The sequence below is a fragment of the Peromyscus maniculatus genome, chromosome 20 (assembly GCF_049852395.1).
Source record: "Peromyscus maniculatus bairdii isolate BWxNUB_F1_BW_parent chromosome 20, HU_Pman_BW_mat_3.1, whole genome shotgun sequence".
NCBI classification, from domain to species: domain Eukaryota; kingdom Metazoa; phylum Chordata; class Mammalia; order Rodentia; family Cricetidae; genus Peromyscus; species Peromyscus maniculatus.
In genome coordinates this window covers 57,407,747-57,435,388 of record NC_134871.1, presented here as the reverse complement: position 1 = coordinate 57,435,388, position 27,642 = coordinate 57,407,747, and positions in this window count along the sequence as shown.

The window sequence follows — 27,642 nt, the reverse complement described above, 5'->3', positions numbered from 1 at the left end:
TTTGTGCCACAGTCGAGGGACTTGCTGTGATCGGCCTTTTCCACAGAGAGAGAACCAGCCTGTGAGGCCTTGTTCTTCCTAGGAAAGGGGCAGCTGGGCTGCAGGAAGCCCATGTGACATCGTCTTCTGTATGGATGTCAGGGAGGGAGAAGCAGCTCATGAGCCAAGAAGCCAGCCTGCAAGCCAGCCCTAGTGTGTCCGTTAACATTTCGGCTGAGATTTTGATGAAGCCTTCCCATTTAAAGGCAATCATGACATCCTCAGCATCACTTGTGAGCCATAAATATTTACACACTAGGACAAAAAGCTGTCACAGAGAGCAGCTGGGGTTTATCTTGGCCCTGGACTCCTCCAGACATAGGAGCCTTGAGAAGCCAAACAGATGACACGGCCCTCCTGCCTGTGCTCTGTCCAGCTGGAACATCCCACCCTATTGTGCTCCAGCAGGTCAGCTAAGGGAGTCTCCACACAGCAGAGTGGCCTCGGCCCTCTGTCATCAATTTCACTGTGGTCCTGAGGTCCTGTCCTGCCTCCGTGCTGTGGAACCATTGCCTCTCAATGGAGACATTTCCTCCTGGAGGCAGGCAGGAAGTTCGTGCATGAACTTCCCAGGTTTAGGAGCCTGAGAAAGATGCCCACAAGGCTACATAAACAGCCAGAATTGATGGGGAGAGAGTTGGGCATCCCAACACGGAGCTGCCTGTCGGTCATGCAGAGAGTTCCAGTAATGCAGCTTTCATGAGTGGTAATCATACTGGAGTGGGAATTTCCAGGACGTGGCTGCTTTTGAGTCACCCTTGCCGCTGTGGGTAACCCCGATAAACTCACTGGTTCCCTCACCTAGACTTGGACTAAATCACTTCTTTGGTTGCTGGTATCTAATCTGAGGTGAATAGACACTTATTTGTTCATGTCTCTGCAGGAAAAGTCACATAACACCCTGGGTAGAAGCATGTGACCCAGCATGGGGTACCCATTGTGCACTTCTCTGTTCAGTAAGTTGATTTGGGGAGAGAGAGTAAAGAGTATCCCTGGCCAGAGCAGCCAGCCATCATGCTGGTCAGAGGAGGGAAGACTGGCCAATAGCAGGGCCGGTTGCCTGATCTCATATACCCTTTCCTTCTGAGGCCTTGGGACATCCATGAGCCTCAGTGAACACTTAGTTAAGCAGTACTTCTTGCCCTCGAGTGGCTGTGTGTTCCCCGAAGGAGGTGACTGCCCCACCATATGGAATGATACTGAATGCAGGCATTGGTCTACAGACTGGAGCCAGAAGAGCCCTCCATAGATGTACACGGCACTGTGAATGTAAGGAGAGGAATGGTGAGCAAAATGGGCAGATGAACAGCTGAGCCTGGGCTGGGAGACCAGTTCTATCTCTCTAACCAGGATCTGAGCATCAGGAAGCCTACAGTAGCATTCTGTGTTTGCTTTATAAGAACTCTCTCCCACCGGAATGTAGTGAGGGATATGCACAGGCCCCGGGCTGGTATGTGCTGAATGAGCATGCGATCTGCCTTCCATGTACAGTAAATTCAGGCATTTCCACAGTGTTCTAAATAAAGCTGGCATTATAGCTGCAGGTAAGAATCTCCTGGGGACAGACATGTGAGTGAGAAAGCCAAGGGAGCATGTGTAATCTGCCATATTTTGGTGAAGCTACTGAAACACCCGAGAAGGAAAATGTTTATTAGCAGCAAGCAGATCTCACAAGTTTCCTCGGGTCCCATTTCCTCCAGATAAGAATCCAATTATGTAAATGCATGTACTTTCTCCTTCAAAAATAAGGTTTGAAAGAATAGAACATCAAATTCCAACATGAAAATTTGACTATTATTTTTAACTTTCCATGTGGAGGTAGCATAGATTTCCTGCTGAGAGAGGGAAAGAACATCCAACTGGTGTCTGTTTTCTTCCCTGAGAGCTTCTGCCTTGGGAAAATACCTTTTAAAGTCTCCAGACTGGGTCGTGATGCTGAGAGACACTGGAGAATAACTAAGTCCTACCCGCTATTCTGTGAGGAAAACCAGGCTGGATTGGAATAGATTGACAGCTCTGAGCATGGAGAGCTCCCTCAGCTTTCTGGAAGCAGCCCAGCAGGTGGGTGGCAAACTGAGGTTCCGAGGTCTGCATGACCCCTGTACCAGTGTTTGGCTCCATCCTTAAAGTCTCCCCAGGGCTGGGCTTCCTTGCCATCCGTATACAACTAATGTATTGTCTTTTATGAAATAGATGATTAAACGATCCCCCAAAAGCAATCTTGAAGGAAAGGAAAGACCTAGTATTTGAGGGCAGAAAAACACAATTGTTGGTGTATGTAAGTAACCGTTTACTTCCCATGATGGTCTAGAGTCACCTGGGAGACATCTGTGGGGAATTGTCTTGACAATGTTAATTGATGTTGGAAGACCCATCTTAACTATGAGCTGGACCACCCTGGGCAGGGGATCCTGCACTGTGAGCTGAGCACTAACATGTTCATCCTTCTCTGCTTTCTGATTATGGATGAGCTATGACCACTTGCTCCAAGTGCCCACTGCCTTGACATCCCTGCCATGACAGACTACTGTACCTTGAACTGTGAGCCAGAATCAATCTTCTCTCCCTTAAGTTGCTGTTGCCAGGGTATTTTATCTTAGCAACAGGAGAGGATAACAACCTAGAAGGTTCTCATGAAAACCCACCAGGTTTTTGCTATTCTTGTAGAAGCAGGCTGACCACATTATCCTTCTAGGGAAAAGGAACTAGAGAAATATTGGCATAAGCACACAAGGAACAGGATGCAGCCCATCGCAACAAGTGCACAGGGCATCCTCTGCAATGGTTGTTATAGTGTCTATGTGTGAATGGACAGACTGGTGGAAGGAAAAGCCAGGAACAAAGTGAAAATTTAGTCCACTGTCAAGGTCCCATGGAAGTAACATGACTTCTATTTAAGAGTAGATCTGGTTGGTGGCAGCGGCGGCGGCGGCGGCGGCGGCGGCGGCGGCGGCGCACGCCTTTAATTCCAGCACTCAGAAGGCAGAGGCAGGCAGATCTCTGTGAGTTCGAGGCCAGCCTGGTCTACAGAGCAAGATGCAGGACAGGCACCAAAACAACACAGAGAAACCTTGTCTCAAAAATAAAAACAAACAAACAAAAACAAAACAAAGCAAAGAAAAAAGAGTAGATCCAGGTAAGTGGCTCACACAGGGAAAATACAGTTCATTTCTTATACTGTACACAAGGACAAGTTCCAAAGTGCCGAGAAATGCAGAAAGTGCATAGCAACCAACAAGTCCTGAAATCACATATGGCCATGTGGAGGATTGCTTTGACTACGTGAAAATGGAAAAGCAACTGTGCAGGGCAACATACATGTGCAAACTGGTGCAGAGATGATGGGAGAAACATGGGCAGTGGATCCTCCATGAAGGGCAACCATTCCAAGACAAGATTTTAAAACAGTGGATAAAAAGACCAGATCCACCCAGAGAAATGAGCTGGGATCATGGATTCAAGGAGACTATAAATCTCCAGAAGTCACATGAGAAATGCTTGAGCATTTCTGTAAGAACAGAAATGAAGAAGACTGAAATGGTACTGAGGGGACCCTGTGCTGGACAAGAAGGAATCAATGCACACAGCACATGTGTGTTCCTGTGCACTCCGTAGAACATGGCTGCATGGGTCCTGCTTGGGTTGCATGGTAAACCTCAGAGACAATCTAAATGTAAATGATGAAGCATGCCAGAGCCCAACATTCCACCCAGCCTCTGGTAACACTACCATCTTTTCTTTCTGTACCATATGGCTGGGTGCCAAGGATCCCTAAACCCGCAAATGAATCTCAAAGGACAGAGAGAGTCCCCAGAGGAGCAATCAGGTACCATCCATCTAAGGACTGGGAAGAGACAACATACAATAGGCATGGAAGAGAGATCATGCATCCTCTCCCTCCTCTCTTACTTGCTTCTCTGCCAGCAGTACAGCAGAGGTGATGATGATGGGCACAGGAAGAAACATGAAGCAGGTTGCCAGGCACCTGGGACTCAGTAGGTGCACAGATTTCCTCTCCTACCATCAGATCTGAAACCCCAGGTGTGAAAGGAACCCCCCTTGTGCTGTACCTCGTTCTGTCCTCCAAGCTTTCAGACAAGGTGGAGATGTAGCCACTGATGTGTGTGCCAGGTCTGGGGTTCCAATGACTGAGTCTACCAAGGACCATTAGGGGATGCTGAGATGGGCTGGGGTGTTAGGGATGAAGTACAGAGGAGCAGAGGAGGGAGAAAGAGAAAGCAGGGAGTTGTGTGCAACCCAAGCCCCTCAACGCTGAGTGCACTCTCTCTCTCTCTCTCTCTCTCTCTCTCTCTCTCTCTCTCTCTCTCTCTCTCTGTCTCTCTCCCTCCCTCTCTTTTCTCTCTCCCTCACTTGTGTGCGTGTGTGTGTGTGTGTGTGTGTGTGTGTGTGTGTGTGTGTGTGTGTGTACAAAGTCTTAAACATATCAGGGATGGTGATGCAGCCCAGGAAGTGAAGCCTAGACCCACTGGGCATTGAACACAGGCCTTACTTGAGTGGTCTGTGCCAGCTTGGAATCCAACATTGGAACTAGGAGGTGTGACCACAATCTGTGGACTGCTGCTAAAACAGAGCAAAAAGAAAGTGAAGGAAGTAAAAGCAACTCCAGGCTCTGAGGAGAGGGTGGGGATGGAGAGGGGAAGAGGACAGAGAGCCAGTGCCCAACTGTGTAGGCATGGAGATATTGCAATGAGTCCCATTGCTATGGACAATTGATATCTGTTAAGAAATTATAACAATTAAAAAACAAAGCCAAAAGAAATCAACGTCTCCCTTGGCCATCAAAGGTCCCAGGTTTCAGGGAAATAGGGAGACATCCAGAAAACAACCTAAATCTCAGCAGAAAAGAAAAATCTCAACCAAAAAAGGAAAAACGAGAAGGAGCCAGACCAGGACTCAGCAGTTGGTTTCATGAGAGCAACTTGAGGTCATTCCAGCTACACCCTAGAAGTGTAAGAACCTTCCTTACTCACCTGAGCAATGGTCTATCGGAAACAAGAGGCTGAACACAGAGTCAAAGGCGTTTTCCAGACTCCTGTCAGTCAGTGCAAAATCACAACTCTTAACACAGAGAGGATAGAAACTGATTAAAATGGAGCCAGATATGAGCGACCATGGCCCAGGAATACAGGTTTAGGCTACCCCAATTCTGTTCCAACATGAAACAGTTTGTGGAGTTTTTACAGTCACAGAATGAAGAAAGTCATAAATCACGGTGCTTTTCAAATATGTTGATGGAGACATCACAGAGACAGTTGTAGCAGAGCAGAGATCCCAGCCATGGGCCTCAGATGCTGTCTGATGACAGTCTTTGCTTTGGGGTTGGTGGAAGCTCATGGTCTGCCAAGTCAAGGCATCCCGAAAGATTCTATGTGTTAGTCACAATGATGTGAAGTCTGACACTGACATGGTAAGGGATAGCTCTTTAGGGGATTAAAGGTAGCCCAGGAGAAATTGTAATTTGGCCCTGGACCTGCATCATTCCAACCACTCCATAATTATTGACATTCTAGTTGGCTCATTAGCCTGGTAGAAGATTCAGTTTGAAGTCGTAGTGTCTTCCTGAGAAATTTCACCCAGAGAACCCAATAGCTAATGTTTTATTCTTTTTAAGTGTTTGTATCTTCTATTTCTCTTTTTTACCTATTTTTTTAAATGAAGGGAACTAGAAAACAATCATCCTGAGTGAGGCTATCCAGTCAGAGAAAGATTAATATGGTGTGTATTCACTTATATATAGATATTAGCCAGAAATAAATAACCGCCCTACAATCTGTAGACCCAGAGAGGTTAGATATAGAGGAAGGGATGAGGGAGGAGATATATGGATCTCCCTGGAGGAGGAAATAGAATAGACTTTATGGGTGGACTGGGGGTGGGGGTGGGGGGCAGGAATGAAAGGATCAGGTGGGGAAGGGGAGGGGAGATGGAGTTGAGGAGGGAATGTGGGGAGAGACAGCTGGAATTGAGGGGCATTTTGAGAGGCAGTATGAAAACCTAGTGCAGTGGAAACTTCCTAAAATATATGAAATCTCCTAATAATGGGGGAGACAGAATCCCAGCTGGCCATCTCTTGTCACCAAATGAGGCTTTCAGGACCAGGACTAGGTTGCATTCAATTGGTTGTTGGCCAATGGGGGTCGAATGGAAATCCTCAAACAACCCAGACTGTTACCGAGACAAAGGACTGCTGTCTGCAAACTGACAGCCAGCCAGGCCCCATTGCTGAGGACAACACCCACACGACTCATTGAACGTGGAGAAGATGAACTAGTGCCTACATGAAACCTTCACCCCCATGTGTTAGTGTCTTTGATGTGTGAAGGCACTCCAGGATACCAAAAGGGAAATGTAAACACCAACCCAGTCACAAAACCTTTGTCTGTCCTGCCTGAAAGATATGCCAGGGCAACGGTGGCACAGAACTTGTGGGGGTAACTAGCCAATGTCCTATTTGATTTAATGCCCACTTCACAAGATGGAATCCATACCCCATGCTGCATGGATGACCAAGAATCGGAGACTAGATAGCCCAGAGACCTAGGGTAAAACCAGACACTTCTGGTCTAAAAAAAGTATAAATAAAATGAGTCCTAATTATATTCTGCTTTACTCATAGATCAGTGTGTTATTCAGTCATCATCAGAGAAGCTTCCTTCTGCAGCAGACAGGATCGGATGCAGAGACATTATGGGACAGGGGACACACACACACACACACACACACACACACACAGAGAGAGAGAGAGAGAGAGAGAGAGAGAGAGAGAGAGAGAGAGAGAGAGAGAGAGAGAGATGGAATACACAGCTCTAACTCAGATGTCTTCATCAAAGATCTCCCCTCAGAGCTCAGGAAACCTGTGGAAGAAGAAGCAGAAATAGTGTAAGAACCAGCAGAGTGGAAGAAGGACACAGGAGAACCAGGCCCTATGATTCAGTTGAGCAAAAGCTGATATTAGTTCACGGAGACCAAAATAGCATATACAGGGCTAACACAGGTCTGCACCAGTTTCTCTGAATATATATCACAGCTTTCAGCTGTGTATTTTTATGGGACTCCTGAGTGTGTGAGCAAGTGGGTCTCTGATTCTTGTGCCTGCTCTTGGGGATCTTTTCCTTCTGTTGGGTTGCGTGGTCCAGCCGCCATATGATGGCTTTTGTTTTATCTTGTTATATTTTATTTTGTCAGGTATGGTTATTATTTCTCAGAAGCCTATTCTATTCTAATGATAAAGAAAGGGAATGGATCCAGAGAGGGAGGGTGAATGGGGAAGAACTGGGAGGAAACTGTAAGCAGGGTATATTGTTTGAGAAAAGACTCTATTTTCAATAAAAATAAAATAAATAAAACAAGAAGATTATGCAGTATATTTTGATCATTCTCTTTCCCTTCCTCCAACTTTTCCAAGGTCCTATCTTCCCCATTCAAACAACTTCATATTCTTTCTCTCTCTTAAAAAAAAACCCAAAACCAAAACAAACAAAAAAAGTACACAGGAAAATTTGGAGCTTCCTTTGTGCTGACCAACTGCTCCTGAGCATGGAGCTTGCCCTGGAGTGCAGTTAATATATCCTCCACTGAAGAAATGTGAATTTTCTGGTGAGATCCAGGCCAATGCAAGAATTTCTGTGAGGCCTTGAAGTGTGGAGAAGGAATGGGGTTTCTTGTCTAAATCAGGAACACACTTGGCATAAACTATCAGCTTAAGCAAGAGTTCTTGGTCTTCACTTTCTGTCTTCTTTATTTTCTCATCCCTGGTCCTCTCTGTCAGGGACCTGCCACTCAATAACAGCCTGGCTGGTCCAGGTCAGTTTTCTCTCTCCTAGCAGCTGTCATTTGTGAATAGCTTCTTGACTAGAGGCGGGACTTCCTGCCCACTCCCTCTTCTACATTCTGAGATCTTGTGCTGGTCCCACGCATGCTTCATAGCCTCTGTGGGTTCATATGTGCATCAGCTCTGTAATGTCTGGTGTCACTCACTATCTCTGGCTCTTATAATCTCTCCATCTCCTTTTCCACATAGATCCCTGAGCCTTGAAGGAAGGAGTATAATAAAGACATCCTATTTGGGACCAAGAACCCTGTAGTTTCTTCACTCTCTGCATATTATCCGTTTGTGGATTAACTCCTGTCTACTGCAAGAAGATGCTTCTTTGATGTGGGTTGAATGAGGTACTGGTTGATGGGTATAACAGTAAGTCATTAGGAGTCATTTTATTGCTATGTTGCTTTAGTAGAATAACAGCATTAGTGTGGTGATACTTTGTGCTCTAACAAATAAAGCTTGCCTGGAGATCAGAGTGTGGAGCTAGCCACTAGTTAACCATAGAAGCCAGGCAGTGGTGGCACACACCTTTAATCCCAGCACTAGGGAGGTGGAGACAGGAAGTGATATGGTTGGACACAGAGAAACCCTGTCTCAAAAAAAAAAAAAAAAAAAAAAAAAAAAAGAGGTAGCTGTGGCTTACTCCTTTGTCTCTCTGATCTTTCAGCATTTATCCCAATATGTGGCACTAGTTTTTTTTTAATTATTAAAACCAACTAGGATTCACACTACACATTGTTTTTCCCTAAGCCCATGACCTATCTAGTCTCATGTCCTTGTCCTTATTAATAGTATCAGACATGGCCTCCATCTCATGGAGCTGGCCTTAATTCCAATAAAAAAAGTGGTTGGTTACTCCCATAACTATATTTATACTACTATTGTACCAGTGGGTATCTTTTTCAGGCACGTCTCTATTGTGGCTCATAGAGTTTGTAGCTGGATGAGACTGATGATGACCTTTCTCCTCTGGTAACTCATTTGGTACATTTCAGCACCATGAAGGCTAGTCAGTAGGGGAGAAGGCTATAATTAAGCACCAGCTTGATTTCTCCAATGACATAAAAATGTGGTGACCTTAGCAACAGTACTCAAAAGACTCTACATCCTACTATAGAGGTACATTGCTGCTTTATTCATGATAGCTAGAAATTGGAAGCAGCCTAGATGTTCATCAACTGATAATAGATAATGAGAATACAATGTTTTCACAATGTAATATTATTCAGCTGTTGAGAAAAATGAAATTATGAACTTTTGGAGTAAATAGATGATGCTAGAAATAATCATCTTGAGTGTGGTAACCCAGAACCAGAAAGACAAATGTTGCATTTTTTTGTTTATGGATGCTAGTTTTTAAGCTTTAGATATGTATATTTCTTTCAGAATATCCACGGAGGTTAGGTAGCTAGAAAAGGACTAGGGAGGAGGAGGGATCGTCTAAGGAATGGGAAACAGAATATATAGTGTTATAAAGGGATAAAGAGAGCTGGGCTGTGGTGGCACACACCTTTAATCTGAGCACTTGGAAGGCAGAGGCAGGCAGATCTCTGTGAGTTCGAGGCCAGCCTGGTCTACAAAGTGACTTCCAGGACAGTTAGGGCTGTTACACAGAGAAACCCTGTCTTGAACCCACTCCCTCCCCAGAAGGGGATAAAGGTAAAATTAGAACACAGGATTAAGTGTGGAGGGGTGTGGAAGAGCAGGATAAAGGAGGGACTATGAGAGGGACAACAACATTAAAGGCTTTTTGAAAAACTATATGGAAACCTATTACTGTAGAAGCTTGCTAAAATATATACATATATGAAAGGAATTTAAATAGACTTACCATATAATGGGAGAGAGAATGCTTCAACTTGACACAATATTCCACCAAGTAAAACTCCCAGTGCCTGGAATGAGTTTCATATTTTTGAGTTGTTGGCCAAAAGGTTCACATAGACACCTCCCAAAAAATTATAGGCTATTTCCAATAGCCAATGTTAAAAGTTAATCCCTACCTGCATGTGGCCTCACACCAAATCAACTTGAAAGTGGGTCAATGGAACAGCAAGAAGGGGAAAAAAACTAAAAAGTATGCACAGAGATGTGTGGAGTGATATAAAAAAAGGCCCCCAAAAATGTGCAACAGAGACCACAGGAAGAAATCCAGTCGGGGTTCTTCAAATAAATCAGCAGCCGCTGACCCCATGGAAGATGTCAGCATGGACCAATAAGGAAGTTCAGTGACTCTTGGCCAGCAATGATCCCTGGACATCCATGGCCAGGTGTAGCAGGAAAATGGCAAAAGCAGAGAAGGCAGCCAGATGCAGTCAGGGAAACTGAGGGGGAGAATTGCCTGGCTACAGTGGCTAGCTCTTTCCTTCTCTTTCTCTCTCCCTCTCCCTCTCCCCCCCTCTCTCTGTGTCTCTCTCTCTCTCCTTTTTTCTCTCCTTCCTTCCTTTCTTTTTTCTTTTACAATTCCATATATACAATCATATATATATGTGATCATATATATATATATATATATATATATATATATATATATACTTTAATCACATTTTCCCCATCACTCTCTCTTATCCCCATCTCTCCAAGCCATCCTTCATCCCCAAGCCACGCTGCTATGTCCATGTCTCTTTCTTTGTGACCTCCTTCCTTTCATTGTGATTGCTTGGCCAAGCATGGTGGGGGTGGCAGTTTCTACTTGAGCAAGGGCAACTTGTCAGTGGCTACACCATTGTGGAATATGGTTCCCCTTACTGTAGAAACTGATCGCGACCTAGAACTGCCTGAGGAGGGGTGAGGCTTTATGAGCCCCTCCACTATCCATGATGGAATGTTGACTGGCTGGATCTTGTGCAAATGCTCTGTGGGTAGACATAGCTGCTGTGGGTTCATAACCGTAACTGCCATGTCATGTCTAGATGACAGCATTTTACATCTGCCCCATCTACCATCTCTTATGCTCTCCTGTCCCCCTTCTATGATGTCCCCTAAGCCTTGAAGGAAGTAATATAGATGTCTCATTTGGGGCTGACAACTCACCATTAGTTGCAGTTTTCAAATCTCCTTTCTTTTGTCCTTGACACTGCAATGAGGAGGGCTGGGTATGAAATTCCCCCAGGACTGTCTGGGCAGTGGTGACTCATGCCTTTAATCCTAGAACTAAGGATGCAGAGGCAGGTGGATCTCTGTGAGTTTGAGGCCAGCCTGGTCTACAGAGCAAGTTCCAGGACAGCCAGAGCTACACAGAGAAAGAGAAACACTATCTTGGAAAACAGTCCCCCAAGAAGCAGAGAGTGCTATTGGAAGCAGGAAAGGGGTGGAGATAATTGCTAACTGAACCTTTTATTTGAAGTATAGATTGAGGGGCAACTGCATAAATTAGAGCAACCCTAGTCACACACACCATGGAGTTGGTCCACAGTGGCATCATCAAAGTGACAAGACCCTGGCCACAGAGGACTGATGTGGAGTCAGTGCAGGTGTTGCTTACAGCGTTCCCATGGAGTCCCTCCCATCATTTGTCTCTCCCCCTCCCTGGAGAGTCTCCAATTCTGCTGTGCTGTCCTGTTAGGAATGATCTAGAATGGAACCTTGTCACCTGTAACTTCTCGTGATTGGAATTTGTCCCCGCTAATTCTCCAGAGGGTCTTTATGGTTTCCTGTCTTTTATTTTAATGGCTGAGTACATGGGGTGGGGTACTCAGCTGCCCACCCCCTGAAGAGATGGGGCTGTCTTGAGCTGTGTCTTCGGCACACCGGCTATGGTTTCCAGTGGAATATGCTTCGCTTTTGCTAAGTGCTTAGGATTGGAGTCTCTGAATCACAGAGTATGCTAATTCTGAGGAGACAGCAGTAAAATTTGTGAGCCATGAGCCAGACTGATTCAACAGACGTGGGATTCATCACCAGTATCAGGGAAAATGTCTCTACTTGTTATGCTTTAGAAGTGGAGAGAGAAACCACACACACACATATCACATGCACTCATACACTCACACACACACAATCACTCATATACACATACACACATAATTATACACACACATCACACACGCAAACTCATACACACATGCACACATATACACATACAATTGCGCGTGCGCACACACACACACACACACACACACACACACACACACACACACACACTAGTCAGGAAGAAGACTCCAGTGAGTTTATCTCAAGACTACTAGACTTGGTTAACCTTTGGGAAGTAATCACCACAATTCATCATATTTGCTGGCTGAGAAACACAAGGAAAATATCAGTTTAGAAAATGTAGCAAATGTCCTTGACACAATCCAGCATCCATTCACCAAAAGACTAAACAGAGCTGGAAATAGAATCGTGCTCCTCCAGCTTCATAAAGGCATAAGGGAAGCCAACCGGCTGACATCACTGGGGTAGAGAAAGAAGTACATGGTGTGTCCCCCGAGACCGAGAGCAAGCAAAGACATCTGTCTCACCACTCATCGCAGCGTTGAACTTGAATTTTGAGCCAGTTCAACTTGGCACAGAAAATAAAGGCATATGGGTTGGAAAAGAATAAGTGAAGTTGTCATCAGACCGCATGATATTCTGTGTAGCGAATCCCCAGTAGCCCACGAAGCCATCCTTGGAATTGATAGGTGAATCCCAGCCAGTCACATGCCAAAACATGAGAACCAGCTTCATTTCTACCATGTAATGATATGTCCTCAGAGCTTGCAGTAAAAAAGCAGCAATACGTAAATAGCATGAGGCTAAAGATAATTTTTATAAAAGATGGGCAAGATGCTGCTGCAAGCGACAGAACTTGCTAGATTGCCTTAAGTTGCACATGGATGGGAGATGTGCTTGTTCATGGCTTGGAGAGCGCATAGTGCTGAGATAAAAATCTGCTAAACTCATCTACTAAGCCACTGCAATCTTGGGAAATGTTGCTGCACATGATAATTTATTTGTTTCTTTCCCTCCATTTATTTAAAGAGATTGTTCACCTGATTCTGAAGTACATTTAAAAATGAAAGGAAATAGTCACAGCAATTGGGAAAAGAAGGAAGTTGGAGATGCCCACTACCTACCTTCAGGGCTGTGGCAAGTCAAGTCTTTTACCCTGAAGTGAAAGTAGCCATAAAAAGTTGAATGCCTGCAACAGAAGGCCCAGTGACAGTCACAGGCCTGGGCTGCTGCATTCAGATGGAGGTGGCCAATGGTTCATTGGTGAGAATGGTGTTTTGGGAGGCTGGAAAGATGGCTCAGCAGTTAAGAGCACGTGCTTCTGGGTTTGATTCTCAGCCTCCACATGGCAGCTCACAAACATCCATAACTCCAGTTCTAGGGCATCCGATGTCCTTTTCTGGCCTCTACAGGCACCAGGCAGGCACAAGGTACACAACCACACATGTAGGCAACCTATATAAAAGATAAAAATAAATAAGTCTTTAAAGATGCTGTTAATGATTGGTGCAGGAATTCCCAGTATCATGAAATAAGCATCATTCCTGTCCCCATAATTGAAGTCAGCTTACAGGCACATAAGCCCTGGGGGCTGGGGACATGGCTCAGTCAGTACAGTGCTTGCTACACAGTGTGAGGACCCGAGCTTGGATTGCTGGCTCCCATGTACAAGCCTGGCATGGCCGTGTGCAACTGCAAGGAGCCAATCTAGATAAATCTCCAAGAACTATGATCAGTGAGAAACCCGTCTCAAAAAGCAAATTGGCGAGCAGAGAGAAAACACTCAATAAGACTTCTATCTTCCATGTATACCCACATAGGTGAGCACACCTATATACATTATACATGTGCATGCATATACACACAGAAAACCAGGATGGATGACACTGGGGAAGAACACCAAGGCTGATTTCAGGTTTCCACTTGTTAATGTAGACATACGTACATGGACACACACACACACACACACACACACACACACACACACACACATGCACCCACTCACACACAGGTGTATAAACAATGCTGCTTTCTGAAGAATACATACAGAAAATTGTAACCACCTTGTATTAGCCAAGTGTTCTTCAAACTCGATACAGATAGGGCACACTATAATATGAAATGAGCAGCAAACAGGACTCATCTGAGGCTTTGTCTGCCCTTCACAGAACAATGGAAATGAGAAGGAAGCACAAGCAAGGAAGAGATGTGTACAAGCTATGGAAGTAACTGAGGATCCATGCTGGAAAACAGGATCCTCACAACTGCTCACAACCACGCAAGGACAGTTAAAAGAAACAAGGGAGCTGAGTGGTGGTGGTGGCATACGCCTTTAATCCTGGTACTCGGGATGTAGAGACAGGAGAATTTCTGTGAGTTTGAGGCCAGCCTGGTCTACAGAGTAAGTTCCATGACAGTCAGGACTGTCAGTTCTCAGTTTCTCAGTTACATAGAGAAACTGTGTCTCAGATAGATAGATAGAGAGATAGATAGATGGATGGATGGATGGATGGATGGATGGATGGATGGATGGATGGATGGATGGATGGATGGATGGGTGGATGGATGGATGGATGGATGGATGGAAGGATGGATGGATGGATGGATGGATGGATGGATGGATGGATGGATGGATAAGCAAGGAAAAGAATTAAAGACACCAAAATCAAGAGGATGTGGAGTCCTTGCAAAGTTGCTCTGCTTCTTCAGGCATTTGAAGAGGACAAGTGGAAGTCCCTCAGACACACTCCCAACTCACCCTGCAGAAAAGCCTGCATTTAGAATCTGATCTCTCAAGCTCTGGCAAAGACATGGACTAGCCAGCCACACTGCCTAGCAGTGCTAAGAGTGCCTTGAAATGGGGCAAATGCTCTAGGTCCTGGGAAGCTAAACATGGAGCCGACTGTGTGGTACAGCCAGCCCATGGACCCTCAGGTATTCACAGCAGAACAATGGACTCCCAATAAAGGCTCGTGTGGGAAAGTTCATAGCAACTTCGCAGAAGACGACACTGGACAACACATATGTTCTTAAACAGCTAACTGACCACTCAATGGAATATTACTCAGCAAAGAAAAGGCTCAACTATGCAGTCTGCAGTGCAGATTCGTCAAAGTCATCATACTAACAGAGGTCGTAAGAGGACAGTCTGACCCCACTTAAGTGGAACTACAGACACAGGCAGAGTGACAGAGATCTGGTTGCTGGTGGCCTGCTGCAGGGTGGCTGGGTAGGGTGTGTGAGATGCAGCGGTCTGGTGGTGGAATACAGAGGTGGTGGAAGCCGATCGGCTTCTGTATGTTGACGGCCTCATTGCATGTGTTAAAACGCCTCAAGTTGTGACAAATTAAATGCAGTGTTTATTAGGCTAACACATCAATCTCATCTCAAAAAAAAAGCTGAAAAAAAAAAAAACAAAACAAAACAAAAAAGAAGCAGAAGATAAAAAAGACAAATGCTCCTTTTAAAAATACAAACAATAAACCCAGTAAATAGAAAAGAGAAGTAACAATAATCATAAGAACACAATATGGGATACGTAATAAGGAAGAATAAGTGCCAGATAAAGGCATGTTTTAGCAAACATGACCACGGATTGCCTGAAGGGAACAAAATAAGACAAAAGAAGGCAGCCTGAGCTCTCTGTGACAGCAGGTGGCAGGTGTGCCGGGTGCTCTCGCCAACCTCTTACCTCCAAGTCTAAAAGCTTTTAGAACCTCCACAAAAGATGGAAACTATTTCGACAAGGTACTTAAAAAACCAATACATCACCAGCCAAAGGTTTTATCTCAGAAACACAACGCTGTCTCGGCGTTGGGAAATCTATTCACCCGCCTTAACTGATCACGGAGAAAATAAGCCTGTTAGCATGCCGATAGACAAAAGGCATTCCTCGGGCTAAATGCACTTCAACTCTAAAGTTTTAACGAGTTAATGACATCAAAGAGTCTTTTTGTGTGTGTGGTTTCATGACCCTGCCACCGATGGGCCTAAACATCCTGCTTAATATTCAGTATGAGCTGTATTTTATTGACTGACACGGAAGGCCCCCACCCTCTGCATGGGCCACTGTCTATGGTCATTGCTGCACAATCCACGCACTTCTTTATTGCCTGTCACCTACAAGGTCAAACCTCCAGGATGGTGGTCTACATAGTGTCTTGAGCCCTGGAGAAGAGATCTGCATAAGATAGGACTTCTTAGGCGTTCTATGGGAACAAATGGGAATGAGTGGGAGATGTCTCTGCGATCGCTGCTGTTCTCTGTGGGAGGGAGACTAGTGCAACACCCGCCAATGCTGGAGGAAGAAGGTTCCATTGGGGGAAAAGTGTGACCAGAGGGAGCATGGGGGCTGACCACAAGAGCAAAGCATCAGACCGTGAACAAATGTTAGTGGTCCACCGCACTGCACGTGGCTACAGCTAACAATACTATTGTGGGGCTGAAGAGATGGCTTAGAGGTGAGGAACACTTGGTTTTCTCGTAGAGGACCTAAGTTCTGTTCCCAGTATCCATATCCAATGCTTCACAACCGCCTATAACTCCAGCTCCAGAGAATCTGGCACCCTTTGTGGCCACCACAGGTACTGCACATTAGTATTACACATAACATGTAGAAATGCCCAGAAGCAAAGCATGACCAGCTCTCCAGGTGGTCTCTACTACAGCCAAGTTGACTGAAATTAAGCATCATGCCAGGTGAGCAGGCATATTCTTCCCAAATGACTTTGTATGTTCCATGCAATTTCAACCAAGATCTCAATTTAACAATCTCAGCCTATTTGAGGTAGGAAAGCTTAAAGAGCAGCCTAGAGAGTGAGTTCTAAGGCAAAGCCTAGTCATTGCACTCAGAAGAGAAGTTTCTCACATAGAATCTGCCAGAGCAAAAGAATAAAATCCAGACAGGGCCCCAAGAACATGTGATATTTGACATATGATTAAGGTTGGCCTCCCGAACGCCCTGGATTTGACAGATTTAATAAACCATTTTGAGGTCACTGCAGTCTGATGAAAGTGAAGACAGAAAACCACTGTAAGTTGAAAGTTAAAAACAAGAATTCGTGCCCTAAGCAACAGCTACAATCCAGGTATTGGGGGGGAAATTGACACATTTGGTAAAGAATGTCATTGCAAGTCATGCAAACAGATGTAACAGAGAAAGTGACTGCAATATCTGGAAGAGAGGAAGCTGATATGTGACAATAAATACAAGGGAAAGATAGCGGGACAAAACGTGACCATGATCAGGAAGCCCGGGGGATCTAATACAGCCTCGGACAAGCTAAGAATGCTGCTGGGGACCTGTAAATGGGAACTAAGAGACAGACTGTGCGTGAGAGAAGCAGCCAGAGCAAGAAAAGGGTGGAGTCTTTCTGAGGGATGTGGGCCAGGCTCTTGTCCTTCAATGAGGATGCCATGGGGGCCTAGGCTTGTTGGAAAGACATCTGACCATCTCTGAAACTTCCCTTTGTTTTTGCTCCGACCACAACTTTGGAAAAGCAGTATGGACCTGTATTTATGTTCCAAGATGTAAGAAATGACCCTGAAGGCCACCTGTATAGTATATCCACCAACTAAATGGGCCTCAGTGCCCATAAGGAAGGAAGTGGCTAGTGACCCAGGGTACATGTATGCTGAGCACTATAGAGACAGAGAAAGCAGGGGTGAAGCACTTGGGAGGGGTAGTGAAGGGATGGAGGAAGAGGGATGGAGAAAACTGGTGAGAGAAGAGACCTGGGATGGAAGTATTAGGGAGGTGTGACCATCGCCAGTGGCACCTGCATTTCCCTTCTGTTTGCTTTTGAGGTTGCCCATCATGGTCGCCTCTAATGTGGCCTGTGGGTTTCAACAGGGCCAGTTCATGGTGAGAAAGAACTCTTGCCGACCTCCCCAAAGTGATGACTTGATGGCTGTCCCTGCCCAGTGCTCAGAAGAGCCATCACAGCCTGCTGTGTCCTCCTGTGAGGAACCCATCTCTCAGAAAGTGACTTCACAGGTCCTCTCATACCCAGGAGGGATGGTCGATGCTATTCACAAAAGATAGTGTTCCTGCCAGGGTGGGGCTTCCAAGAGGCACATGTAGATGCCATGTGCCTCACCCAGAACCCCCAGCGTCCTGGTCTAGAGGCTACAGGCAGACCCCCATCACCACCAAGAAGTGACGGGTGCTGGCATTGGCAATGGGTATTGACAAAGGCCTTCAAAGTCAGCTTGACTTGCCGATCAATAACGGCGCAGGGGAAATAATTAAAACTGTCAGATTTAGAAGGCATTAAAAGCTCTTAGAGCCTTCAGCCAATTGTGGAGACCCGGGATTAGTGGTGGGGTCACAGACACTCGCGAAGCTCAGAGTGAGTTATTAAAGGCTTTCTTTGACATACACATGATGTAAAGGGTCAACTCAAAGGAAAGTTTCAGACAATGACTGTTGGAGTCCATTAACCTAGGCGGGCCTTGCCTGGAAGTGCAGGCCCAGGGTGAGGTCCTGAGACGCCATCTTCCAGGGAGAGACTGAACAACTAGAAACCACTTAGCAGCACACTGTGATGTCTTGCAGTCTCACCATGGGTCAAGTGACTAATGATAGGCTTCAGCCAGGGGCTGGAGGCTCCTAGATGTCAGCTGCCACATAGCAGGCAGGGACAGGCCTGTCCTGTGGGACCAGAGCCCACTGAGCCCAGAGGCCTGGCAGCAGTGTATTCTAACCCTGGACAGTCTCTGTAGAAAGACAGGAAAGTGTGAGGGACCAGTAGGCTTCCTCCCAGGACATCCCAGTTTCCTGTGCTCTTGTCTCCTCTGGCCACTGCTCCCTCCAGGCTTCTCTCTCCTCTGCTTCTGCTGCAGGTATCTTCGTCAGCATCTCTCTGTGGATTCAATGCTCCTTGCCATTCTACCACTGTACATCTGATTTCTTTCCACCGCAGGCCTCTGCAGAGTAGAGACCCTTGGACCTCCGGGCCATACCATCGACGGGACAGTGCTATCCTGATGCCCACAATTACTATGAACAATGGGCCTCACTCCCCTGGGCCAAAAATATCCTCTGATTATAGGGCACACGGTCACAATGGTGCTCCCCTGACGAGACTGGCACACAGCCCCAGGAGGAGTTGGCAGCCCTGCGGTGAGCATGTGTTGAGGATTGGCTCTGTGGCTGCAGATATTTTCCCAGTACCCGTAACCTCAAAGAACTTGGAGGTCAGTGGGTTCCATGTGAACAGGTCCAAGCAGGCCACAGTATGATGCAGACTTGGCCTGTGGAGGCCACAGATGGAGCTCAGCACTGTGGTCCTCATCTTTCTCATGACTCAGAGGGAAAAAGGGCCCCGAGGACCCAGTGGCTGTGCAGTTAAATGGAGTAGGGGAGGATGCCAGCATTGTATCAGCTACAAGGTGCTCTGCTGCTAAGATTTTCTCAGTTGACAGAGCCTAGAGTCATCTGGGAAGAAGGAACATCAATTAAGAAAATACTTCCATCAGACTGGTCTGTAGGCATGTCTCTGAGGCATTTTCTTTTCTTCATATATACAAATATATATATTACATACATACACATACGTATATGTGTGTATATGCATATATGCATATATTTGCATCTATATATACATATATATTATTGACTCTTCATGGATTTCATATCATGCATTCTGTTCCTATTAATCTCCCTGTCCCTTCATATCTGCCCTCTGCCTTGCAACCTCCCCCCAAAATGAAATACAATTTAAAAGAAAAAAAACAAAAAAGGTCTCAGCATGAAAGCTGTAGTGTGACCCAGTGAGTCACACAGTTTACCCTTTAGTCCATACATCTTTACTTACAAGTGTTCATTTCAATGAATCATTGGTCTAGTTTGAGGCCTCTGGCTTTTGCTACACTATCGAACTTGGCCCTCCCTGGGACTCCTCTTGGATACCCTGTTGTTGTCTTGTGTCATGGAGATCCTACAGCTTTGGATCTTCACGTTCAGCTTCTTCACACGCTCCAGTAGTTCATAGATGAGGTGGGTGTTGGGGTGGGCCAACTCACAGCCCTGGTTCTGGGCCTGGGTAGTAGCTGGGTTGGTCAGTCTGCCAGCTTTTCTTCATTGACTCCACCAAGGCAAGCTCTCCAGCACTGCCCAGGCTAGCTCACCCACTGCAGCAGGCAGCAAGGGGCAGGGCCAGTTCTCCTGCTCTCAGGCCCTTGGGGCTGGCTCACCTGCACTCACACCACCAGGGCCAGCTCCACTGTTTTTCTTGGTTGATAATGATTTAAGAGGGCCCAGCCTGCTATGAATGGTGTTGTCCCCGGGCAGGTAGTCTTGGGTTATATAAGAAACCAGATGGAGCATACCACGAAGAACAAGCCAGTAAGCAGCACTCCTCCAGAGCTTCTGCTTCAACTGCTGCCTTTAGGTTCCTGCCTTGAGTTCCTGCCCTGATATCCATTAGTGATGGAGTGTGATTATGAAGCGTAACTCAAATAAACCTTTGTCTCCCCAAGTTGCTTTTCCACCATGGTATTTATCCTAGCAACTGAAAGCAAACTAGAGCAGGTGGGAAGCCAGAAGCAGCTCATCCATAAACACTTGGTAAAGAGAGGCAATGAACAGACCTGGCTGCTTCTGCAGGGACAGTAGGAACTAGTCCTTAGGAGTTCAGGCTTGGGGTTAAGGCAATGGTTCTGAGTAGTTGCTGTGGACTGAGGCCAGCAGCCAGGTATCCAGTGACTGAGGACTATAGCTGTGATACAGCTCTTCCCCCCAGATACCCAGATGTGACCACCACTGCCCTCTCCTATGTGTCTGAACACAGACTGAGAACCTCCTGTGGGCCTCCCAGAGGGACTGCTGGAAACCTTCCACAGGTCCTCTGTGCTTTGCGCAATCCTCTCTTCTCAGAGCCATTTGGCTATTGACGTTCTGGGGCCTATGACACCCAACAGGCAGGGAGGACACGTGATTCCTACAAGTGGAAAAATGATACTAGGGAACCACCAAGTTTACCGATTTTCTATGCTTTCAAGAGATAGGTCTTTACCCAAGTTATATGCAGTGGCAATCTGAAAGTACTTCCGACCTAGAGAGTCCATGGTTGACCTTTCTATTTGGGAGTGTCCGGGTGACAGTGATGGTGATGATGATGGTGGTGAAAGTGATGATGATAATGATGGTAGTGATGGTGATGGTGTTGATGCTGTTGGTAGTGATGATGGTGGTGGTGGTGGTGACAGTGGTAGCAGTGATGATGATGGTGATGGTAATGATAGTGGTGATATTGATGGCAGTGATGTTGATGGTGATAGTGATATTGATGATAGTGATGGCTTTGGTAGTGATGGTGATGGTGATGATGGCAATTTTGGTGATGGTGATGGTAATGGTGGTGGTAATGATGATGGTGATGGTGATGCTTTATAGTGGTGGTGTGTGATGATGATTATGGTAAGGAACAATACCCTTAGCACCTTGTTGATAACAGATATCTTCTGGGAACACTCACACAATCTCCTCCAGGATATGAGTTTAGTTAGTCATCATTAGGGCACAGAATTATAGGTCTACACAAGATACATGTCTCAGCCAAGTCCACACTGCCTGAAGTACGAGATGACCTGATTTGCTTCCTTACTGTTGCTGGGCTCAGTAGGTCTGTATTTTCAGAGTGAAGAAGGCACACACAGGGACATACCTTGCTATTGTCATGCTGCTGTCCCCTGCTTTGTCCCAATTGATACCTGCAAACTCCATGCACCTGGGATGTATTTCAGAATGGAGATCCAAGTAGAGCACAGCCAGAGAGCAGCTGAGCAGTGGGAAGCAGGGGCCTGAGTGTGCAGGACATGTTGGCCTCCTAGAGATGAAGCAGATGCTATGGGTCCTAGCCAGGGACAGAGTTGGGGGCAAGAGATCCTGGGCTTGAACCCAGCAGCTAATCACAAACAAATGGTTGGAGAGCCTTCCAAATCACACAGCATCCTGTTCTCAGGTGCCCTGGACATGCAACCCAGTGCTGTCCTGTGTTTCCTGTCCAGCCCTCACTCTGGCTTCATGCCCTTACATGCTGCCCTGCCTGCCCCTAGTCTGCCCTGTGCCTGTCACAGCTAGAGCCGGGGTTACCATGCTTCAGCTCTGTGATACCTCAGGGAAAGCAAGCAGCACAGCTGTGGAGGGCGGAACCTGGCACAGCTGATGAGAAAAGCTGCCTACATGGGGCTCATAACTGACCCCCCGCCTGACCAACCAGACCTTGTTTTCATTCTTTGAAAATGGGACGTTTTTAATGAAAATTTAAAGTTACTGCAGACACAATGGGGAAGACAAAATGTTCTGTGTAAAGTACCAATAGGCAGGCACCTGCTAAGCTAGGCAAGAATCTGTTCCCGAGCATTACCCACTGTCCCTGTAACCCCCTGCTTTCTGTACCCCAAGATAAGGGCTCTGGAGCTTTGGATCTTCTGGGTCTGGATGGACCGACACGGACTTCATTGTCACTTCAAGTATGGGACACTTTTGATGGCTAGGGTTCATGTCCCAGATGTGAGAAAGATGGTAGGTGTCTTAGTTAGGGTTTCTATTTCTATTGCTGTGAAGAGACACCATGACCATGGCAACTCTTTTTTTTTTTTTTGGTTTTTTCGAGACAGGGTTTCTCTGTGTAGCTTTGCGCCTTTCCTGGAACTCACTTGGTAGACCAGGCTGGCCTCGAACTCACAGAGATCCGCCTGCCTCTGCCTCCCGAGTGCTGGGATTAAAGGCGTGTGCCACCACCGCCCGGCCCATGGCAACTCTTATAAAGGCAAACATTTAATTGGGGCTGGCTTACAGTTTCAGAGGCTTAGTCGATTAACATCATGGTGAGCGGGGCATTTACCCACCGTCTCCACAGTTCCCCAGAGTTTTCCTTCAGTATGAGCAGCAGGAAATATTAGATAGAAGGATTTAGATTGTGGAGATAAATAGATAGAAAATAAAGGATAGCCTCGAGAGGGCCTGGAACCTATTCCAACGGGCCCTGACTGTCTCTGCCCCAGGGTATTTATAGAGATGCCAAGGGGTGGAACAAAAGACCTTCTCCCCCAGCACAGCCAAGAGCAGACCATTTAAGACACCTGCACTCAGGCCCGTGGCCCTAAATATCCTCCATGCGGACCTGCTGGGTAAAGCCACGAGGAACCTGAAAACACAATGGTGGGAGATGACGGTGTGCAGGCAGACATGGTGCTGGAGAAGGAGCTGAGAGTTCTACATCTCGATCCACAGGCAGCAGAAGCAACTGCGTACCACTCTGAATGTAGATTGAACATAGGAGAGCCCAATGCCCACCATCCACAGTGACACACTTTCTCTAACAAGGCCACACCTACTCCAAGAAGTCTACACTTCTTAATAGTGCCACTCCCTTTGGGGGCCATTTTCTTTCAAACCACCACAGTAGGGATCAAGCCTGCTTGTGGACCCCCAACACCTCCTCATTACAATTAGGAAGCTCAGTCTAGGTGGATTGGAGGGAACATACTTTGATCACTGGTGAGGGGCTTAGTTTCTGCCTTCTCCTATGTGAAGCTGGGTTCCATTTTATCATTATTCTTAAGCTACATCCCAGGCCAGGACTCTTAGGATATGCCTGCGGTTTGAGCATGGGCCAGGGGGTTAAGCATGCCTGATATCTTGGGGGTGCCACTACCCTGACTTCTGGGCCCCTGACTTGGAATCCTTCACTCACAAGATGGGGTCTGAAATGCTGTGCATGTTTATCTATGTCAAAGTGTCTACAGAGGACAGACAAGTGGCAGAAGCAATCATGTGCTGGTTCTGGAGTGGTGAGCCCAGGGGCAGAGCAGGGTGCTGATGGCCACCTCCTCATTGACACATACCTTGTTTTCTCCCCAGAGCACAGACGTGAGGCATGACACTGGGCCCACACACTGGGCGATCTGAACTCTGACCCCATCCTGTCACCTTTTGAGCTCACCTCAGCACTGAGGCTCCCTAAGCTTTACTCAGTCCGCACCCACCAGAGATCAAGCTCCAGAATAAAGCATGGGGCAGGCAGTGGGAACTCATACCGACACAGACATGGGGGTCCTGCTCAGAGAGGTGGGTATAGCATACAGCCAGGGGGACCAGAGGAAGAAGAGGGCAGAAAGTCACAGAAGAGCCTGAAGATTACATCGCCATGGATGTTAGCATCCAATACACACTCAAACACATGCATGTGCATGTGCACACTCACTCACTCACACACTCTAAGCAAGAGCTTTTACTCAACGGGAGCATATCGTAAATCTACACTTGATGGTGTGTAGCTTTGGGCTTTCATCATGCTCATGGTTTTGAGTCTCTTTACCATCATGTAGCAAATCCAGAATCTTCCACACATTTCTCTGGTCTCAACTTCACACAATGGCGTGGCTTCTGGGGAGGTCCAGCGACTGCTTCAGCTACGATTCTCTGGGTTGAAAAGCCCTGTTCCCAAAGGCTGTGTCATTCTCCATACTGGCCTTTCCCCCAGGCCCTGCCCTTAGTGTTCGTTGTACATATGTCTTCACCTTTACTTGCTCTTATTTCGAAGGGCTGGATGCTCAGGACGGGAAGGCTGGATCTATGGTTTTAGCTACCTCTAGCATGAACAAACACTTGCAGGGAGCTCTCCCAGCATTAGTTATAAGGCACACTGCAGCCACAGCATATCCTTGTTTCTTGCCTCTCCCAGAAACTTGTTTCTTCTTATTAACAGAAATTGCATTTTCTGGCTACCTGAGACTGGAAATTTGCATATGCGTTTTGGCCATTTGGGGATTTTCTAAGTTTCTAGCCATGTGCCATGTTAGCACTGTTTTAAATTATTTTTCTTTTTAATAAATCAGTTTGAAAAGCACTAGTATAGTTTGACAGATATAGCTTTAAATAAGCTCCTAATCATCTATCCCAGGAACAGGGCAGGGTTGGCCTTTTGGCCAGACATTTGTTCAAATGGAGTAACTGTTTCCTGCTGTGATTTTTGATAGTTTCCTAGTCGCCAACGTTGCTTGTCATCACTTGTCCAAAGCATGGTTATACCTAACCCCAGCTTCCTTTGCAGATTTTATTCTGTTATGATCTCACAGTTGATGTTTAACGTGCACACTGGTTCCTGAGTGACTGATTAGAAGCATGGCCTGACTTGCAGCCATGTACACAGCAGCAGAGTCTGCATCATCTCTTGCAAGTCTCCCTTCACCTGCCACCTCTGCCTGGGCCTCCTCGAGGCTTCCCCCAGTGCCCGTCCATCTCTGGCCCCTGCCTGAACATTTTTCTCCCTTCTTCTGCCTTATTCTAAACACAGCTCTCAAGGCTCTCAGGTAAGAGCTGTTTTGATTCTTGTAGGCATGTATTTTGTCATACGAATTTAAGATACTCTTAGCCAAACTAAACAAATGCATTGGAATTTTGGGAGGAGATGTCTGTTTCTCAATTTACAGAGAACGGATGTTTCCTGTTTTCATCCCCTGCCTCTCCATCCAAGCCCCATCTGATCCTTGGCAAACAGTCCGTTCTGGCTGCCTTTCTTCGTTTAGGAAGGGTTAAGGACTCTTCCCTGGGCTGCAGGCTGTCTGCTTTCCTGGTCCTTTCTTTGTAGGTGCTAATGTTGAGGGCTGGTCACTTGGTCAGTTGTCACAGTCTACAAGACACACAGATGATACCTGGGGTGGGGGTGTAGCATGAATCTTAACAGGTCTAATTAATAAAATCAAATCTAGATCCAGTATTGGGGTGAATGCTGGAAGATCAGAGAAACAGAACAAGCCACATCCAATCTCAGCTTGCCAATTCTTCAGCTGATCCTGTTTCCTCAGACTGGAAGCTTCTGAGTCCTCATCCAAATGGATCTCAGCTGAACTGCTTCTTGAAAGCCTGAATGCTTAACCAGCTCTAGTTCCTGGTCCTCACACCTTAACTACCTTTCTGCTTTCTGCCATCACTTTCTGGGATTAAAGGCGTGAGTCACCATGCCTGGCTGTTTCCAATGTGGCCTTGAACTCACTGAGATCCAGACGGGATTTCTGCCTCTGGAATGCTAGGATTAAAGGCGTGAGTGCCACCATTTTCTAGCCTCTGTACCTAGTGGCTGTTCTGTTCTCTGACCCCAGATAAGTTTATCGGGGTGCACAATATTTTGGGGAACACAATACCACCACGGTGGGGGGGGTCCCATCTAGGCAGACACAAGGAAACAGACAATGGCAGCTTGAGTTATGGACAGCTGTGGGCAGTCACCAAGGAGGGAGAAGATGCTATGGAAGGTCTGGAGCAAGGCTCTGGGGACAGAGGGCATCTGCATTTTTGCAGAAGTGGAAAAATCAGCCACAAAGATGGTTGGATATGGGATCGGGGCATCAGCTATCTGCTCAGAAAGACCAAAGAGCAAAGTGTTCCTGAAGCCCCACAGGTGAGCTCTGGGTGTGTGTTCCTGTCAACTGCCCACTTGCCCTCAATGTAGAGGGAGACAGGGTGTCCTGATGTAGGAGTATATGTGGTATGAAGCTAGAGCCACATCTTCTGGGGAGGCATCTTGAGCATCCAGCACCTTTTCTAGGAAAGAAAGCCTAGCCAACTGGGACGCCACTCTTCTGCTTTTGTGGGCACACGGTCCAGAGAATCAGAGAAAATGAGGTTCCAGGAACCTGGCCCATACCCATTACGTCCCGTTCACTACTGAGCAGCTGTCAGCCCGATTGACAATTAAGCCGTGCATCTGCCGCCTGAAAGATAAATTCCGGCATTACCGAGGTTTTCCATTTCACTTAACTAAAGCTGAGAACGAAGGAGGGACAATTAAATGGAACCTGAGGCAACCCAAAATATTATCCATCAAAAACATCCCATCCCATCCTCCCGGTACATTCATCAAAATGTCAGTTATTCCAAATGCAGTTTTATCTTATTAATGCTGATTTCTTTCACTGGAAGACTAGTGGTTTACCTTTCGGTGGCTATAAGGGGACTGAGGGGGAGGAGACTACAGAGCATGTTAATTCCTTCGGTTCCTTATTTGCCACCAACTTCTTTGGGGATCCCTTTCTTGGGGCAAATGGATGATGGTTTCTGTGAGGCACTGTGGTGGTCACTCAGCCTAAGATTTCTGTGCCTTGCCCATTCTTGTCTGTGTGCAGTGACCTCAGGAAGGGCCCTTTGCATAGTGCGTGACAGGATGGTCCCCAGACAGTGCAAATGCAGTCGGTACCATCCCACCTTCCCTCTCCTAAAACCAGCTTCTCTTTAGGATGCCCAGGACACAGAAGGGCTGATAGGAGACATATTTAGAAATGATTTAAGAGTCAGAAATCAAGAGCGCCTTTGGCAGGAAGACGTAATGTACAACCAGTCAGCAGATCCTGGGAAATACGGTCGATAAAGAGACAGATAATGGATAGACAGAGAGAGAGAGAGATGGAATAGATGCTGGGGTCCAGTATACTGCAGGATAGGGAGGGGCTGTGACACCTAGGCGTTACCCAAGAGACACCAAACCCTGTTCTCAGCATTAGCATGAGGATTCTACAGGGTAGTATAGCAGCTTGCCACTTCCTCTCCTGACCCGGGTGTTCAGCATCTACCCCAAGCTCTCAAGTGAGAAGTCTCCCAGAATTAGCAGCAGAACTTGGGTGGCCTCAGGGGACAGCTGCTCCATCCTGCTTTGGGTTGGGAAGGGCAAAGCTGCTATGTCCCCTGTGCTTAGGAGAGACACAAGCAGGGCCTAAACCAGCCGGGTTATAGCTGCTCAGGACCTCCATGCAGGTGAGTTGCAAAGATCCACAGAGGGCTCAACAGAAGTGTGTGGATCAGCTTCATCAAGAGGGCGTCCAGG